The sequence below is a fragment of the Pogona vitticeps genome, chromosome 4 (assembly GCF_051106095.1).
Source record: "Pogona vitticeps strain Pit_001003342236 chromosome 4, PviZW2.1, whole genome shotgun sequence".
Lineage (NCBI taxonomy): Eukaryota > Metazoa > Chordata > Lepidosauria > Squamata > Agamidae > Pogona > Pogona vitticeps.
This window is the reverse complement of record NC_135786.1, coordinates 228,548,073-228,565,357: the sequence shown is the minus strand read 5'-3', so window position 1 is coordinate 228,565,357 and position 17,285 is coordinate 228,548,073. Positions and strand designations below refer to the sequence as shown.

Here is a 17,285-nt window from a genome sequence, read left to right as displayed (position 1 = left end):
TGTGAATGGCACTTCTCTTCCACACCCTTTCCTCTGAGCTGAGGACTGTTTGATGATATTTTATAGTCTGGTCTGAAAGAAGGTGAAGGATGCTTTGTGTCTGTGCAGCGGCCAACCGGAGTGTGTAATTATCTGAGCCGCAACGAGCTACAATATGTTAATTCACCAAGCCCATCTGAATAGAAGCTGTGCAGGCCCATAGGAAGTTTGGGGGTTTTATGACAAAATACAAAAGTGAAAAGAAGTCCTGTGTGAGGGGGAATCTGTGAAGGTCTTATGTAAGGCCACTGCCCAGAGTCAGCATCAAAACAGGCCTCTTCATCAGTTTTAATTATATCTTGTTAGTGCATAAAGCTGACGTCTCTGGTGCAGAGTCTTGTCCAGTCCAGGCAGTCCAAATAAGTCACACGTACACAGGCAGCTTCTCCCGACGCCAAAGTATATTTACAATATATACAGCAGTTCCAACTGGCAGCATGACATCAAGGTGATGATGAAGGATGGTACGTTATCAGTTCAGCTTCACACACATATATATACATGTACATATTAGCATACAACCAATCATAACAGATGTTGCATCATCCATGACTCAGCATATGTTGCATCATCCATGATTCAGCATTCTAGCACAGCTGTAAAATCATGGATGCTCAGTAATACAAACCTTGTTCTGCCAGGTTAGGAAATTATTCTTGACATATCTTAATAGTAGAATCCCTTTGAGTTCCCTTTCTTTAGTATCCTGGGGAATTCTAGGGGAGAGGAGATATTCCAAAGAAAAAACAACTGCTGTCATCTCGATGTGTATAATTTATAGATGCAATTTTTTGACTTCTTGGACTAAAAATCCCATAATTATCTATCCAGGGAGTTCTAACTGACCTAACACACACCTAAATGAGGCTCAGCTGGGAGAAAGAGATCGTTCAGGCTTGATTTGCTCTAAGACCCCTTGTTCGACTTTTTGCCAATCCAGGGTATTTGCAAAACTCTTCTCCAGTACATTTCAAATGAAGCTATATTTATTTTTGTCAGCTTAATTCACTGCCCAGCTCTTACACCCATCTATAATGTTTGGGAATACAATAACGTGCATTATCTCAGTCTTGGTCTCCAGTAACGCATGCTTGCATTTGATCATCTTTTCCAAGATGATCATTGCTTCATTGCTGCCTTTCCAGGTCTCAGTTCCCTTCTGATCTCTTGACTGCAGTCCCAATTTGGATTGATGATGGAACCAAGTTGTACAAAATATTTCACTATTTCAGTTTCTTCACTGTCAACCTTAAACTTTGTACAGTATAGTGTTTCTGTAGTCATGATTTTTGTCTTCTTAATGTTCAACTGCAGTCCTACTTGGACACTTTCTTCTTTTGTTTCCAATAAAAGCCATTTCAAGCCTTCTTCACCTGAACCAAATCTGGCTTATGACATGTTCTGTGTATGGAATGAACAGATAAGGAAATAAAATGCACTCTTATTTGACAACTTTGCCTGTAGGAAAACATTCTGTTTCTCTGTGTCCTCAGAGTAGCTTCTTGTCCACAGTACACGTTCATTCATCCTGAATGAACCATAAATGATCTTCATGAGTCAGGACATATTTCTGGAAGCCAAGGTCAAAACCATCAATAGTATGACATTTCTAACTGCAGTACATGGATATGAAAACTGAGTAATGAAAAAAGTTAACAGGAAATATCTGATTCAGCCAAAATGTGGTCCTGAAGGAGAGGATTATGGATACCACAGGATTCCAAGAAAGTGAGTTCCAGATCAAACCAAGCCTGAACTCCCACTAGAAGTCAAAATAACTCAACTTCTCCAACCGTGAACAAAAATCAGAAGATAAGACTCACTGGAAAACACAATAATGTTACAAGAAGCTGAATACAATAGGGAAACAGGAAACTGTGACAAGGGATGAATCGATTCAATGAAGAAAGCCAGTTTGCAAAACGTGAGCTAGGGTGGAACTATTGGAAGTCATTAATTCATAGGGTTGCCATCCGTCAAATGCAACTGGATGGCATATAAGGACAGAGTGTCATCTAGCACAGTTCACAACCTAGACCTGTGGTTTCCAACCTCGGATACCCATATGTTCTTGGACTACAGCCCCCAGAAATCCTGGCCAGCACAGTTAGTAGTGAAGGTTAGTAGGACTTTTAGTCGAAGAACCTCTAGGGACCCAAGGGTGGGAACTACAGCATTCAGTAAGGGAGAGTCCAGAAATGGCAAGCTGTTTTAAAAATATATATAACAAGAGCCAAAGCAAGCATGTGTGCCGTGTGGATTTGTATGCCATGTTTGATGTTCTCTGTTATTCATAGGAGTGGGTGCCTCTATGGATTGCATATTTTTTAGCAGCAGGAATCTTGGAAATCTTGATTTTATTTTTAAAAAGCAAATTCCCAGTTCCAACGGCTGTCAAGAAAAATCTTAAAATTGTGCGGTGGGGGCAGCCTGGTTGGAAGCAGATTTTCCAACGCTCAAGATCGTAGTGAACCACTTAGTTCAAGTGATAACCAAAACTCTGTTGCTTAGTTTGTAAATCACACTAGACCAAGCCCACTGGTTTGGTGAGTCAACTCCTCCATAGGTTCCACTGATTCAAATAGGCTTACTTTAACTGTGATAAGCATAGTAAGTTACAGGCAAAGTAGGTCCATTTGATTCAACAAAATCTCGGGAGGAATTGAGGAATTAAATCTCCATTGACTCAATGGCTCTACACAATTTACTATGCTATGCCATTGAATTATTAATGTAAATAAATATTATTATTTAACGTGTCACAATACTTCTGCTTGATTTAGTTAGCAGGGACGGCCTTTTTGAAATATTTCCCAAGATTGGATGTCCACCTCGACTCCTTAACATCATCAGGTCCTTTCATGGGGGAATGAAAGGCACTGTAGTTTTTGATGGCTCAACATCAGATCCCTTTGAAATCTGAAGCGGAGTGAGACAGGGCTGTGTCCTCACTCCAACCTTGTTTGGGATCTTCTTTGCTGTCATGCTGAAGCAGGCCTTTGGAACTGTAACAGAAGGTGTCTATCTCTGGACTAGATCAGACGGAAAGCTCTTTAATCTCTCCAGACTGAGAGCAACGACCAAAGTCCAACTGAAATGCATGGAGGACTTCCTCTTTGCAGATGATGCAGCCATTGTTGCCCACTCTGCTGAAGAGCTCCAACAACTCATGAATCGTTTCAGCAAAGCCTGCCAAGACTTTGGACTAACAATCAGCCTGAAGAAAACACAAGTCATGGGCCAGGGTGTGGACTCACCTCCCTTTATTACCATCTCCATGCAAGAATTGGAGGTTGTTCATGACTTTGTGTACCTTGGCTCAACGATCTCTGACATTCTCTCCCCTAGATGTCGAGCTGGATAAACGCATTGGCAAAGCAGCTACCATGTTCTCTGGACTCACAAAGAGAGTATGGCTTAATAAGAAGCTGACGGCATATACCAATATCCAGGTCTATAGAGCCTGTGCCCTGAGCACACTCCTGTACTGCAGTGAGTCCTGGACCCTTTGTGCATGGCAGGAGAGGAAGCTGAACATGTTCCATATGTGTTGTCTCCAACACATTTTTGGTATCACCTGGCAGGTCAAAGTTCCAAATAGAGTAGTTCTAGAACGAGCTGGAATTTTTATCATGAGTACATTACTGAAACAGTGACGTCTACGTTGGCTTGGGCATGTTGTGAGAATGGCTGATCGTCGGATTCCAAAAGATCTCCTGTAAGGATAATTAGTGCAGGGAAACCGCCCCCGGAGGGGAAACCACAGCTGCGATGGATGGGAAACCCTGACACTCAGAAGTGCTCAGCCTGGAGGCAGAAATTGCATCATGGCCTCTCCCATTTTGAAGAGACCCTTGTCCAGCAGGCTGAAGCAAAGAGGAAGTCCCGAAACCAGCAAAATCAAGAAGCTGCACAGGGGACAGATTGTATTTGTCTTCAGTGTGGAAGGGATTGTCACTCTCAAATTGGCCTTCTCAGCCACACTAGATGCTGTTCCAAGTCCTCCATACAGAGCACATTACCATCGTCTCTTGAGACTGAAGGATGCCTAATCTAAAAACTTCTGCTTGCATCTTGGTTTTGTTTTCATTATATACTGTACACAGAAGCAGACTAAAATGGCAACCTCTTTGAAAACTGTCATATTAACTGGCAATAAACTAAGCTGTCAAGTATAAAGGCAAAAAATTCAGCCCTCCTTGAGAGTTATTAAAAAAACAGAGAAAATGTCCAATGCTTTGTATTGAGACAGCCAAAGGCTTCTGAGGCTTGTGTATATTCCACAGGCTCTGAAATACAGCTCACATCAATGCCTTGATTTAAAAACAGCCCAGGAGAAGAAGCAGAAACAAAAAAAAACCGCATACTCATGTCTAGCCATTGTTTTTCTTCACCTGGAAATGTCGCTGCTGCTTTCTACTATTTTCCAACCCCCACCCCCACCCCCGTTTTAATCAGCAGAACCTAGGCAAAGGCATGAAAACATGGGCCACTTCTATCAGGTCATTTAGAATGAAACTGAGTCACAGAAGACGTTTATCACTCTTTGACGCTGCCCCAAGACAATTAGTCATATGCGATTAAGATGAAAACACCAAGTGTGTTCCAGACAGAGTCACTGCAGCAGGACAATCAACAAATGAAATGCAAAAAAAAAAAAATGTTGCTTTAAAACAATCAAGCCAGAAAAACCTGAACTCATTTGAAGAGGCCATTCCAGTACTCCATCAGCCATGGAGGTTAAGGAACCCAGGAATTTAGGAGCCACTCTTTCAGAAAAGCTTTGATAAGGAATCGTCCTCCCCCAACACCAATGTTTTGCTTTCTGTTTGCACATAGTCCAAGAGTGTGCATTATCCAGAGGTTGGTGGACTGCAGCATCCATCCAGCTGTGTAGCAGCAAGTCTGAAAGTGCAGGTCCTTTTCATGAGAATTAGAGATAGGGGTATGCGTAGTCATATACGAATATCCCCATGCAGCTGGAGTTAACGAGGGTCCGGCCCCTAGGGCTGGACCATCCACTTACATGTCCAGCAGGGGTGATGGCCCCGCTCATCCTTCCAATCGTTCCCAAGAGCTATGCTCTTCCAGGTTGGCTAGCCACTCCTGGCAAAGGGAGGGAGGATGAGTCTTCCTGCATGGCTGCTAAGTGGCTAGCTGAGCAGCGCTCCAGAGTGATTGGAAGGAAGAGAGGGGCTGCCGCCACCGCCAGACGCATGAGTGTTAACTCCCATCACTAATGAGAATCCCTTTTGCAATGCGCCCTCTCACAGAGAGTTCAAAAATATGGAGATCAGCCCATGACAGCTCATGAAGAACAGGTCTTTTATATAGCTATCGGCTCTTAATTACCTGTTGCTTTCCATTGCCACGGGTCCTGCTACTCTCCAGTAAGGCTACAGTGCACAGGCTGGCTAATGGCTCCTTCTTTCCCTCTGTGCCACTACTCTAACAGACAACCACAGAACAAAGGGAAAGGGAAAGAGTTAGGCAGTGTCTATAAAAATAACTGCACTGGCTGTTGCACATAGCTTTGGAGGAGAAGTGCCTCCAGCATAGTGTACACAGTGAGCAAGCAAACCCATCATATGAGAACTCCAAAACACCAGAAGGCAAGGGGAGGATTTAGACTGGGTGTGAATACAGTTCAAAATGGGGGCTAGACAACACCTCAGAAGACTTTACCCAAAAATCTCTCGCAGTGTTACACCTCCTCTCATTCTGAACCATCATGTCCTTGAGGGTCATGGGAAGTGTGGCACAAACCATCTGGAGCTGCCAGAAGGCTGATGTGTAGGGACTCCACGTCCAGAGGCAGCAAACATCACTGAATACGAACGGCTAAGGGGCATGTGAAGACCGATCCTTCATATTCTATTTTCACCTGGTGGAGGCCAGAATTTTTATCTAAATTTGATTTATGACTTACTTTTTTTATCCCACCTTTCCTTTCTGGCAGCTGCCCTTGGGGGTCTCCCCATCTTTACTTTCGCAATCCTGTGAGGTCGGTCTAGTGGAGAGAACCCAACTGGTCCAAGGGGACGTGGCTGAGAGGGGACTTGAACCTGCGATCGCCTAAGCGCCAGTTCCCCGTTCTAAACCTTGTACCACAAGACACTGTATTAGAGGGATGCGGAGTCTGAGTCAGCAAGATTTTTTTAGATTCTTACTATTATGATTTGTCTAGGGCACTAGATATCACGGGTGAGGCCTGATCTGAAGCACACGGCTGTTTGATCCCTGCATGCATTTCAAAACAAAAAACAAAACACAGTTCAGTTGGAAGCACGCCTACTTTGTACACAGCGAACACCTGAACTCACAACCGGCTGATTTGCGAAGGTGCTCTACGCACTGCGCAGGCATTCAGCTCCACATGCAGCTCTCTCTCTCTCACTCTGTGTGTGTGTGTGTGTGTGTGTGTGTGTGTTGGCAGTGGGGCTAGCTGCACTTGATGATCAGAGGTGCGGCTTTTCTGGTTTAGCCTCAGGCAGCGCTGGAGATTAAAAGCCGAGAGAAAGCCTCGCGTGTAGAAGCGAGAGAGAGAGAGAGAGAGAGAGAGAGAGAGAGAGAGAGAGAGAGAGAGAGAGAGAGAGAGAGAGAGAAAGGAGGAGGAGGAAGCAGCAACACGACGTAAGTGTCTATCCAAGGAGAGCTTTAAAAGATGATCCCTTCAGATTTGATAAAAGTAGGTCAATCTTTCTGCTTTGCTAGGTCTTTTGGCAGGTCAGCGTTGTACGCCGCCGACGCTTGCAAACTCTAATTTGCGCTTCATGGCACAGAGAGAGAGAGAGAGAGAGAGAGAGAGAGAGAGATGTCATTAAAAAAAAAGTTAATGAATTCAATGCAGCTAATTAAATCAACCTTGGCAAACATTCAAAAGATGTCTTGCATCTCTCTCTCTCTCCCCTCCTCATTCACTCCACTCTCCCAACTGTCATCTTTAGCGCACAAGCCAGGATGAGTTGAAGGATGCTCAGAGAGAGAGAGAAAGAGAGAGAGAGAGAGAGAGAGAGACTCTGCATGATTTAAAAAAGGAAAGAAAGAGAAAAAAGAAGGAACATAGCACCATAACCTTTCTCTCTCTTTCCCTCTCTCTTTTTGTTCTTCTGTCACATTTCCATCCCTGCAGACTCCTTTCAGGAAGGGATGTGACAGGCCCACATGGCAACTCACTCTAGCTAGACCTGCCCCCTTCTCCTGCAACGCCTTTAGGGGACTGGAAATGACCTTTCGTACCCCTTCAAGGACTTGGTAAACAGAGTTAAATGCCAGTCAGGCCACTGCCGTTGACTCCTGGGCCGAGGCTTGTCATGCAAGAAGTGGAAAACACAGGGAATGCTCCAAACAGTTCCCCACTCCCTCTCCTAACAGCATCCCCTTTTCCTTGGACATCGTCCGGTCCTGCAACGGGTACAGGCTGGCACGATGGCACAGACACTATTAGGGGTGCACAGCCTAGAGCACAGGTAAGACCCTTTGGCATCCTGAGGCAGCAGGCCTGCTGTGCTGGCTGTTTGTCAGCCTTTGGGTTGAAGCAGATGAGCACTGACCTTTGGAATTAGAAGGGGGATAAGATGGTTTCCCTCTATTTAATTAATTAATTAATTAATTGATAGATAGATAGATTGATTGATTGATTGATTGATACCCCGCCTATCTGGCCCACCGGACCACTCTAGGCGGATTCCAAATATAAAATCAAATAATAAAACATAGACAAATACATAATAATCAAACAAGAACAGCAGTAAAAATAAAAAGGAAAAGTAAGAAAAAATCAAGAGTTGGCTGGAGGGAAGGCCTGAATAAACAGCCATGATTTTAATTGGGTTTTAAAGGTGCCCAGCGTGGGGGCCGCGCGAATCGACGGGTATCTAATTGTATTTATTTATTCATTTGTATTCATGACATGCTGCTTTTCTCCCCACCCCAGGGTGGCTCACAACGAATAAAGCTATGCAATGGTAACAGTTTTTAAATTAACCTATTGCCCTCAGTCCACTCTAGAACGGAGGCCAAGCAACGCTGAAGGACCACAGCCGCGTCCTCTACAGAAGAGACAAAGAAGAGGTAGAAGTGGTTTACCATTCCCTTCTTCTGGAGGCGTCCTGGGATTCTGCAGCTTGCCCAAGGCCACACAGGCTGGCTCTACATACGGGAGGCACAGTGGGAATACTATAGAATGCAGAACGCAGCAGCCAGATTACTTAGTAGAACGAGAAAACACCAGCATCTCTCTCCCATTCTGGCTGCCTTGCATTGGCTGCCCATTCGTTTCCACATTGATTTCAAAGTGTTATGATGACATATAAAGCCCTAAACGGTTTAGAACCTTGATACCTGGTGGAACACCTTCTCCCACCTAGATCTACCCGAATTATTCGCTATAGCCAGGAAAGACGGCTGAGGGGCCTAACACCGAAGGAGGCCCAGAAAGAAAGAACAAGAAACCGGGCCTTCTCGGTGGTGGTCCCTCAACTTTGAAACAGCTTGCCACCAGAGTTTTGCCTGGCACCCTCGCTGGGTGTTTTTAAGAGCCAATTAAAGACTTGGCTCTGTAGACAGGCCTTCCCTCCTGTCAATACTTAACTTTTAGTTTTTGTCTATTTTCCCATCTTGATGAACACTAATATGTCAATTTAATTTATTCTTTTAACTGTTTTATGAATGATTTTATTGTGACCCGCCCTGAGTAGACATCGTCTAGAAGGGCAGGATAAAAGTCTAACAAATGAATGAATGAATGAATGAATGAATGAATAAATAGTGTTTCAAAGTTAAGTATAATTCCTCCTCTCTACAGGTCTAGGTGGCACACAGTTAATGTTGCCCAAAACCTCCAAGATTTGGAAGACACCCCTATACCTGCCAACACACTCTTATAGTTGTAAGTCCTCATCCAAGGCTCCTCCGTGGCAGATGGAACCAAGCCATCAAGTCATGAGGCCACCACGGTGTGAGGAGCTTCAGAATATTTATTACCGCTTCCCCTCATGCTTTAATTCACAATCCAAGATTTTTTTTCCTGCTTTTTAAGTCTCACAGCCTTTGTGTGCCAGTTCTTGCTGGGATTTGCATCTCACAAGGCCACTGTTTCACCACAAGGAGTTCCGTTTGGCAGCCCCTGGATTCGCCTTCAGTGTGGTCGTTCCAGCGTCCCACAGCTCTTTTCATGATGAGCCAATGGTCAGTTATGCCATGCATAACCGAGGCCTTTTACACCACTTAAAATCAAATCAACTTGTAACCAATAGTCCAGGCATTCCAAAATACAGTGGTGCCTCGCTTTACGATTGCCCCGCATTACGACTATCTTTTTGCGATTGCAATTGCGGTTGCAAAACAATGGTCTAAATGGGGGAATTTCGCTTTGCCATGATCGGTTCCCTGATTCGGGAACAGATTCTTCGCAAAACGATGTTTTTCTAGCAGCTGATTGGCGGTTTCAAAATGGCCACTGGGTAATTAAAATGGCTCCCCGCTGTGTTTAGGGACAGATTCCTCACTATACAGGCAGCGAAAATGGCCGCCATATAGAGGATTTTTTGCTGGACGGTGAGTTTTTACCCCATTGGAATGCATTTCAATGGGTTTTTTTAATTTCGCTTTACGATGTTTTCGCATAACGGTGATTTTCCTGGAACAGATTATTATTGTTAAGCGAGGCACCACTGTACAGGGTGTTCTGGATTAGCCCCACTTCGTAACATGGACGCAAACCATAATATTTCACATAAAACAATTGGGCTTAACTGAGACATGGGGTCAATTTATTTTTATTTATTTATTTATTTGATTTTTACCCTGCCCCTCTAGACCATGTCTACTGATAACCCCTTTTTGATTTCTGGGAAACCATCATGTCTCCTCATCTCTCCTCTACTGGCTATGTTGGATGAAGCAGTCTGATAGTTTTATAGTAATCACTATCATCATCATCTTACAACTGCAGAGCTAGAAGGGACCCTATGGATCACTGAGTCTAGCTCTTGTTGAGAAGAGAATCAAACTCCTCAGCCAGATGCTGGTGATGCCGAATGATGCTGTCTGGAAGTACAGACTGAAAAGTAACTTTTCCAAGCTCTGTTTTGTAGCTGGAGTTTTTTTTTGAAACACAGGCTTCAGTTTCATCATTCCTACGGCAATTGGCACATAAAGAGGGGGCGGGGGAGAAAAATCTTGGTTTGCTAAAGGGAAGGCTGCAAAAAATGGAAAGTTTCAGAAAATGAAGCCACACCACACATATATGCACACACAAAATACGCATGTGTCTTGTTTGAAAGAAGGTGAAAAAAATGCCAGTGCTTGAGCATATGACTGTTCAAAGCTGTAGCTTGGAATGATATTTTAACGCTTCCCATGGTAGGCTCACCCTATGCCAGGAATGCCAATCAGGAAGCCAGGGGACAGGATTTCTGCTAGCTAGTAGTAGCAGCTCTTTGAAGATTCCCTAAAAAAAATCAACGGGAGGAGACGATGACTATGAAGGCAGGAAAAAGCAATACATGGTTTCTATAGGGCATGTGGCATTGTTGAGTGATAATGTATAAATTGGCTTCTGCACAATTTTTATTTCTCCAGAAGAGACCAAAGCCAAATAATTTCTAACTGTGAACGGATGAGAAGCTAAGAGCCTTTATGCTTAACTGAACCAGGCATGTGGATAAGAGGCAAGTGGAAATTTCCAAGATTTTCCACATGGGTCAAGTGGTCGCAACTCAAAAGCACACATTTACCTGGACATTAAATCCTCATCCATCACCTTCCCATGAGGAACTGCAAAATTTTCCTCCTTGTCTAGAGAGATATTTTCCACCCATTTCAATGTGAGTTTTCAAACTTACAAAAAAAATGACTTTTGTGCAAATTGTACAAACTGTATGTTTGGGCGGCAAAGTATTGCACAGACACTTAGAAATCAGAAGCAGCGGATGGGTGTTTTGCCTCTTTTCAATCAATCATCCAGTGCTCCTGCACTGGCATTGCATGTGTACTTTGGTGCATCAAGGGGAAAGACAGTTATGTTGCATAGAGACATTCTAAAGCAACTAACAAAACCTTGATTTTTAAAGTTTCCATTGTTCTGTTTTTGCACACGAGGCAAGAAACCTTGCAGCACTTACTGAACTCTTTACAGGCTGTCTTACTGGGAACAAGTTAATTTAGCAAAACTGCTTCTGCATCCCAACAATCACCTTGCGTGAGGATGCAACCCTGCGGCAGTCTGCAACGGACCCAGTAAGAAAGAAGACTGGGGGACATTTATTTTATTTATCTATTTATTTATTTATTTTATTTCTATCCCGCCTATCTGATCGTATTAGACCACTCTAGGCGGCTTACAATAAAACAACAATGTAATTTTAAGACATTACAGCTTAAGACATGATGACTTATTTAGGCTTCTGATTAATGAGCACACACACCCTGCACTTCCTATTCTGTCCATCTCAGGATAGGAGAAATGGGCTAATACACTGAGGAACTGCTACAGTTTCCTTCTTTTTCTTTTTTTTTTAAGAGCCATTTTTGGAAGGCACAAATTTTTCCCTCCGACTAATGCAATCCCGGTCCAAAAATGAACCAGGCCTGATCCTGTTTACTTTGCTAAATCAGTAAAAACCAGGTAGCAAACTACCATACAAACGTCACTAAACCACAGCAGGGAAAGGAAGGCCTCAGTAGTAGTAGTAGTAGCAGCCCAGCGTCATTATGCTAATGTGATGTGTGAAAAAAAAATCTTTTAGTCATCTCTGGGTGGAAAAGAGTCTTCAGTATGAGTAGTGGAAAACCCAGTTTTCCCCTCTTCTCGCCTCCAAAGCATTCTCAGCCACGCGTGGACATCTGTCAGCCCCAACGTCTCAGCCCGGTGCTTCCCCCTCAGCATACTCAGGAGGTCGAGATATTCAAATGCGCCGCTCACGCTTGACAGCCTCTTGCAAATTCGTGGTAGCTCATTAAAGGGGGTTTCCAAAATGGTCTCTTCTTAGTAAGGTAGCATTTAAATATATACCGTGTGGGTTAGAACTGTGAATTGCAAGGGATTGTTCGGTACGGAGTGAAAAGAGAGCGCGTGAGAGGAAATAAAGATGCTGGCCAGGTTGGTTTCTGAGAAGCACAGCAAACTTCCCCACGTGTAATTTCCCCCCCCCCTTCACTCGTCAGTTAAGGTGATCAGATATTCTTGGCTTTGATGTTTTCAAAGTTCGTTCACTTAAGTTGTGCTCTTCAAAGCGTGATAAGAGTATTTAGGTAGCAACGCATCCCTCCATCGACAAAGCACTTTGTGGTCTGTGGTTTTGGAAGGCTGACGGAAAGGTAGCAGGTGACGACGAGGTGTACACACTCATGGCACTACGAGCATAACCTGGTGTGAACCTGTAAGTTCCGCCTTGTTCACTGAGCATGCTCCATCATCATTGCCGACCTGGTGGGGAGAGGCTAGAAACGGCAGCACAACACATCTGGATGGCATTGGTCTAAAGCTGTGCAGCTATTCCAGACTCCAGAAAAGTGATATGGGCTACAAAAGCCTGAAACATCTGGAGAGGACCATTGCTCTAACCCAGTGGTCCAAGTGCCCTCTGGGGCTGCATTGGGGCCCCAAGAAGGGCACTGTTACAGCCACTCCAGAGCCCCACATTTAAAAAGAAAGTTCCAATTTTTTTTTAAAGAAAGCCTATTATATCCTTAAAGGCCTCCAGGAGCAGCAGTTTTTATATAAGGACCTTGGAGGCAAGGTGGATTTGATTTAAATTAAATTTATTTAAAACACAATTTAATTATTTTTTTTTTAAAAAAATCAGATCATTTCATGGTTTAAAATTTTTAAATTTAAATCATGATTTAAATTAATTTGAGGGAAAAATTTGATTTTTATCCACCCTGCTTGGAGAATACTCCAACAAGAACTCTCTACTCTCCCAAACCTGAAAAATTAGAACAACTTCATGTCTACTCCTGTTCCTCTGAAGATGTCGACCACAGAGACTAGCGAAACGTTAGGAAGAACAACCTTCAGAACACAACCAAAGAGCCCGAAAAACCCACAACAACCAACTTCGTATCTGTTTGCTTGCTTGTTTGAATGGCCATTTCCGACATCTCTGAGTCCGGTGAGGGCTGGTAGAGAAATCTAGGTTGGTTCCCGCTCTTGCTCTAACCATTACATCCTGTTGCTTTCAAGAATACTTTCTTGATGTATAAGGGTGTTCAACTGTTGAAGGAAAAACAATGAACCTTGTTATCAAAAACAAACACATTTATTATGACATAAGCTTTAGGAATACCATAAGAATTCATATCTGCCAGATGTATAGCAACTAATAGTGATACAGTATCTTTGATTAAATATGCTGCCTGACTGACTGAGGTATCTTAGGAGCTGACTACCGCTTTCGAATTGATTTATATGACAAATTAACTGATTAAATACTGCTGACTGATGACACCAACCATCAGTCACTTCTTTACCCATAGCTCCTCTTCTTTCCTTACCTGGGAATTACTGAAGCTGAAACTCTGGAAGGAGAAGAAATCCAGGCACTGGGGGAAAAAAAACAGGAAAGCCACTAACTGCATTCATAAGAAACGACAACAGTGTTTCTGTTTATTTATTTGTTCGTTTTATTTATATGCCGCCTTCTCCCGATAAGGGGGGAGGGCTCAAGTCAGCTCATGGTATTAAAAAGAATAGAATTAAAAACAAAAGATTTTTTAAAAAAACTATATGCTAATTAAAATACAAGTGAATCATTAGAAGCAAGCAAACATTAAAACTATCTTAACTCTAAGAAGACATTAAAGGATGCAAATATGATTGTTAAAATCCTGCCTGAAGAGATGGGTCTTCAGCTGTCGGTGGAAGGATAAAGGGAGGGGTCCAGCCTGATCTCCCGAGGGGGAACTTTCCATAACCCGGGAGCTGCCACAGAGAAGGCCCTCTCCCGTGTCCCTATCAGCCATGCCCGTGTTGGCAATGGGACTGAGAGGAGGGCCTCCTCTGATTATCTTCATATGGGTAGATATGGTCCTTCCTATAGCCTGAAGGTTGCTGTATAGGATTTCATAGGTAATGACCAGCACTTTGAATTGGGCTTGGAAATGGACTGACAGCCAGAGCAGTTGTTATAACTGGGGCACTCTATGTTCCCCATAACTGGCCCCAGTCAGTAGTCTGGCTCCTGAGTTTTGCACCAGCTGAAGTTTGCAGCTTCTATATAGGTACAGTGGTGACTCGCAAGACGAAAGTAATTTGTTCCACGAGTAGTGCTGTCTTGCAAAATGTTCGTCTTGCGAAAATCAGTTTCCCATAGGAATGCACTGCAATGCATTCCTATGGGAACCTTGCAAGACGAATGAATTATATTTGTCTTGCGGGGCATCGGTCTTGGGGGGGGGGGAATTGTCTTGAGAAGCACGGCCATAGAAGAAGCAGTCTTGCGAGGCACCACAGTGATCGCAAAAACCATTCAGCTTGCAGGTTTTTCATCCCGCGAGGCTTTCGTCTTGCGAGGCACCACTGTATTAGGTAAAGCCCAGCTGGATTAAACCAACAATTAAACCCAGGATCCTGCTTCCAAGCGTGCCTGGCCAGAGAGTGCTCTCATTTTAAAACCTCAGACCAATATACATTTTCGGCAATAGCAAATCAAGCTTTCCTCTCCTGGCCCTGCTTTGACAGAATATGAAAGGGTGATTAGGTGATCGCTCACTTCCCGAACGACACGAAGAAAATTATCAAATTAGGGAGAAACGTTTTAAGACTTATCTCTGCCTCACAAATCCTCTTGCCCCTCCACTTCAGACTAATTTATTTATTTTATTTATTTATTGGACTTATATACCGCCCCATAGCGCTACAAGCACTCTCCGGGCGGTTTACAATTTTAATTATAAAGGCTACACATTGCAAGCTGGGTACTCATTTTACCGACCTCGGAAGGATGGAAGGCTGAGTCAACCTTGAGCTAAAAAGTTCAGCATAGCTGGAGCACGTTTGCTGAAGGTTGCACGCCTCCAATTTCCATCAGAAGTAGAAAATTTGGGAGGAGGGTCACACTTTTGCTTCCTGTACAATCTGGTGTAAAATATACCCGTGGTCTGCTGACCTTAAACAATTCCACACCTTTTAAAACAGGGACCAATGCCTTCCCTGCTCTCTGCAATAATACAATCAGTGGCCATTGGTGGGAGGATGGCTGCTGTTTCATGCTGTCCAGTTGGAAGCAACTTTTTGTGACTGTAATAGGGGCTCAAGGTAAGTGGAGTACAGTGGGGTCTCGACTTACGAACGGTTCTACATACAAATTTTTGGACTTACGAACCACTCCCATAGGAATATATGGACTCGACTTGAGAACTTAGATTCGAGTTACGAACTCTTTTCTTTTTAAAAAATCTAAGTCATCTTAGGTTAAAAGGAAAAAAAAGAAAAAATATCCCCCTCTAGTGGCAGAAGGTGGGATAGCAGCTTCCCATTAGTTTCTATGGACGGAAAAGAGCAGATACGGATTAAATGGTTTTCAATGCATTCCTATGGGAAATGCAGATTCGACTTACGAACTTTTCGACCTGAACCGCCTTCCAATATGGATTAAGTTCGTAAGTTGAGACCTCACTGTAATTAGGGAGTAGTTTCACACACACGCCCCTCCAGTGTGTGTTTCCACAGCCAAATGAAGAAATCAGATGTGGGCTTCCTGTGTCCTAATCTGTCAGCCTATCAATTACACCACACCGGGTCTCCTTGGGGAGATGGCTACAGGTGCACAATGTATAATCCGTGCATCTTGCAAGTGATTTTACTCAGAAACGTCCTACAGAAGGTGAAGCAAATAAACAGATGCTTTTCTCTTGCTCAGGAAACACCCATGTACACATCACCATCCTAAGTCATTTATAATACTTATCTAATATGGGGGCTGCTCTTCTTGTTCCATTTTATCCAGTAGACCTGTTAAAAGCAACAGAAAAGAAGCAATATTACTGTCAAGGACACTATCAGAAAAGACTGCAGGAGGGTTCTTCTGTATGAGGTGCGTGTGTGGCGTGTAGGGTCAAACCTGGCAGGTCTCAGGGCCAATATTCTATCCCTGGAATCCCTCGGGAGATGCATAAACCATGCATAGTGTGTGTTAGTGGGGGAGGGGGTTAACAGAGCTGGTAAAGATAAAGGTAAAGGTTCCCCTTGACAATTTTTTTGTCTGGTCGTGTTTGACTCTAGGGGGCGGTGCTCATCCCCGTTTCCAAGCCATAGAGCCAGCGTTTTGTCCGAAGACAATCTTCCGTGGTCACGTGGCCAGTGCGACTTAGACACGGAATGCTGTCACCTTCCCACCGAGGTGGTCCCTATTTATCTACTTGCATTTGCATGCTTTCAAACCGCTAGGTTGGCGGGAGCTGGGACAAGCGAAGGGCGCTCACTCCGTCGCATAGATTCGATCTTACGACTGCTGGTCTTCTGACCCTGCAGCACAGAGGCTTCTGTGGTTTAGCCCGCAGCGCCACCATGTCCCTATAACAGAACTGGAAATGGCCCTAAACCCACTACCTTTTTTGAAATATGGGTACTTGGGGTGCTAAATGGTATGAGAAATGGTGGTGGTGTCTATGAACCATTCAGGAGCTTCCAGCATAGTAATGGACTTCATTTCCCCTTTCTGCTATAGAATTTGGAAAATCCCAGGGGAGCCAGGAGGAGATGGGCTCTGCCTACCTCTGCTCTACAGGGTCACATCCGCTGGCCTTGCATCATCGTCATCATAATCCCTCTTTAAATTTATTTATGTAATGTACCAATGGAGCTTTTCCTTTATCTGCACTTAGGGGACAGGACGGGGTGACAACCATTTACATCACAAACTTCTGTGAAATGGCTGCATATCAAACACACAATCAGTAGAATGTTAAACTCCAGCTCGCTTTTTTACCAACCAACCAATCACAATCTTTATATTTTGATATCTGTATTATGATGCCACATATAAATATTTACCATGTTATCGCTCTTTCTCTTACGTCTGACGAAGTGGATTTGTCCTTGAAAGCTCACGTTAAAACTTAGGAAGTTAATCTTTAAGGGGCCACCATGTTTTTGTCTCTTAATTGGTTCTTCTTTGTTTTCTTTGTGTGTGTGTGTGTGTGTGTGTGTGTGTGTGTGTGTGTGTGTGTGTGTGTGTGTGTGTGTGTGTGTGTGTGTGTGTGTGTGTGTGTGTGTGTGTGTGTGTGTGTGTGTGTGTGTG

General features: G+C 43.7%; 2 long non-coding RNA genes across 4 annotated transcripts in view; both read right to left on the bottom strand.

The window, feature by feature from the left end:
* Positions 1 to 421: 421 nt before the first annotated feature.
* On the bottom strand, positions 422 to 14,847 carry LOC144588589 (uncharacterized). The gene is made up of 2 exons (XR_013544205.1): positions 13,540 to 14,847; positions 422 to 13,258 (listed from the first exon to the last, which is right to left on the bottom strand). It is a non-coding gene; the product is annotated as an uncharacterized LOC144588589 (long non-coding RNA).
* A 504-nt stretch (positions 14,848 to 15,351) lies between these two features.
* LOC110085302 (uncharacterized) overlaps positions 15,352 to 17,285 on the bottom strand; it is a 164,582-nt gene continuing 162,648 nt past the window's right edge. For all 3 annotated transcript variants that reach the window (XR_012087007.2, XR_012087006.2, XR_012087005.2), the window contains one exon: positions 15,352 to 15,997. This is a non-coding gene — a long non-coding RNA (uncharacterized LOC110085302). The remainder of the gene's footprint in view (positions 15,998 to 17,285) is intronic.